General features: G+C 47.9%; 1 protein-coding gene across 6 annotated transcripts in view; it reads right to left on the bottom strand.

The window, feature by feature from the left end:
- The window catches only part of camta1b (calmodulin binding transcription activator 1b), a 76,605-nt gene that overhangs the window by 30,052 nt on the left and 44,053 nt on the right, over nt 1-2,500 (bottom strand). The gene's annotated exons all lie outside the window — the stretch shown is intronic.

The following is a 2,500-nucleotide window of genomic DNA, read 5'->3' as shown; positions in this document are numbered from 1 at the left end:
CACGGGCTCTCTTTTCATCTCCTCTGCTCCCTTTTTTCCCCCCTCTTTCCACACTACTTCCTCTACACTCATGACACACATGAATCCAATAAGTTCAAATCATACAGGTGCACTCTACAGAGAGTAAGCAACACACAAACGCATCCACAGAAAAACACAATGAGACAGAGACACAAAGATGCAGCCGAAAGAACGGCGTTGTTTTTGAGACTCCAACTTTTCAGTCACCGACGCAGCAACGCAGTCTCTCTTTGCTCGGTGCAGTCTCTCACCCCTGGCCTCCTCCTTGAAACATCATTTTCCTTCCACTCCATCTCCAACTCCCAGCTCACCCACTTGTTGTGAAAGACTATGAAATGCAAATTGTCCTCTTAAGGCAATCAGTGTTTGAAAATGTGGCACAAAGCAATAGTGAAAAAGACATCAGCACTCGAACACCCTTTCATATACACTCCCTTTAGATCAACAGTCTCCTCTCCAGACCTGTCTCTTTCCACCTGTGTGTGTGTGCATGCAAGAAAAAAAAAGAGAGAGAGAGAGGGAGAGATAAGACTTTGGGAATTTGCTTCAGTTTGACTCAGGAATGTTCCAGCTACTGTTGCAAGAAGAGGACGAAGAGAGAGAAGAGAGAGGCAGGGAGTGACAAAACATGAAGAGAGCAGCTGGAGGGTGCTGGCACTTAACTGATTGTTTTTTTAGTATCCTCCATTCAATCCTCACGTCCCAACCCCCTGCTGCCTCGTCCTGAATTTATATGTGTTTATATGCGTATGTGTGTGTATGGGTGTGAATGGGTGTGGGGGTGGACTGTCATCACACCCTTAATAATTATCACTATCAAGCTGGCCACTGTTGGTGTCAGTCTGTTTGTCTGTCTGATGCTCATAAATTGTTCAGTGCCATATTTGGCATGAACAGGCAGTCATGCCTGTGCGCACACGCACACAAACACACACACACACCGAAGTACCTCATTCATTTATGCATCTATTCATTAGCTGTGACAGGCAGCCACCTCTCCTCCTCCCAAACCACTCCGCAGCAAGTCAATATCCTATACGGCCTCCACAGCCCCGGACAGGCACTTGGGCTCCCCTAGTGACTGTCAGCCAGTGGGAGGCGGGAGGAGAGAGGAGGTGGGAGGAGAAGAAGAGAGGAGACGAGGGGTTAGGAGAGACAGAAGGATGAGAGGATTAAGAAGGAGGGAGAGACTTGCAATTAAAGGCCTGCCCCATAAGAGCCATTAAAAAGCCAGAAACAGAGGAGTCAGCTGAAACGGCAGTCTGACACACACACTCTAAAACACACCCACACACACACACATATGCACATTCACGCTGCAGACACACTGCTGCTCACCCTGGACTAACACATGCACAAACACACGCACACACACACACACACACAAAGGCCCATGTAAAGAGTGACAGGAGGTGAGATGCTGAAGGTCGATCCTCCGGAAGTCGCAGTTATTGTCCCAGTGGAAACCAGTGATGGAGCGCTTAGAGTATGCCTGGCGACACAGTGACCCATCAGGAAGACTGTGTGTATATGTGTGTGTGTGTGTGTGTGCTACCTGTGGTAGACACAGGAACGAACATCTTTCTCCAGAGATCTACTCTAGAAACCCAGACGTTCTGCATGTCTGAGTCTATGTAATAATACATAAGGACAGCCTGAGCTAAAGGTTTGCACAGGAACATACAGGCACAGATGTAGGCAGTCACACATTCATCTATCAACACACACACACGCACACACCTATTAGTCTGCCTGTGTGAAAGAAAGTGATAAAGAGAAAGTTACTAAAGAAATATCTAACAAAGCAGAGAGCATGAGTGGGAAGTTAGATTGGAGTGAACGGTGCATTTGGGGAAATCAACCTCCCACTCACGCATCAGTGAGACCATCTCCCTCTAAGAAAACTGGTGGCATGTACAGAAAAGCAGACAGCTCCACACACACTGACATACACACACATGGGCCTGAGGGAGATTTCCAGAGAATGAGGAAGGGATGATGATGTGATTGGGCGGGGGATGCCGACACTGCAACTGACTTGTGCCGGCGCTCTCCCCGGGGGGAGATTCCGTTTTGGGTCTGCATTTGTGTATGTGCTGATGCACATTGGAAGTCTAATGACGAGCTTCACCCCAAAAGAGATCTGGAGAAACAGAAAGAGTGGTCTGTGAACTGGAACTGTCACATCCATTCGAAGTGGCTGGAGTGATGACTGCTGCTGCTTCTCATCAGGATCATATGGCCTTGAACAGTTTTCAGATTTGCAGTGCGAAGGACGTTGCACGCTGAAGTGTCCTTTTCAACTACAAAATCAATTTCTGCCTTTCTCCTTGAGTGTGGGGAGCCTTGTATACATATATGGGTGAAATAACTGCATTAGCTTTACCAGGGGGAGGCCTGCTGATGCTGTAATTTGTTCCAGTGCACATCCACCGCTCCTCTCCTTCCCAGAACAACCCTGTCAGTGTCTGACATTGAT

Source organism: Cynoglossus semilaevis, chromosome 11 (genome assembly GCF_000523025.1).
Source record: "Cynoglossus semilaevis isolate Cse_v1.0 chromosome 11, Cse_v1.0, whole genome shotgun sequence".
Classification (NCBI taxonomy): domain Eukaryota; kingdom Metazoa; phylum Chordata; class Actinopteri; order Pleuronectiformes; family Cynoglossidae; genus Cynoglossus; species Cynoglossus semilaevis.
Note: the sequence above shows the minus strand (reverse complement) of the source record. Positions and strands in the feature narration are given on the sequence as shown.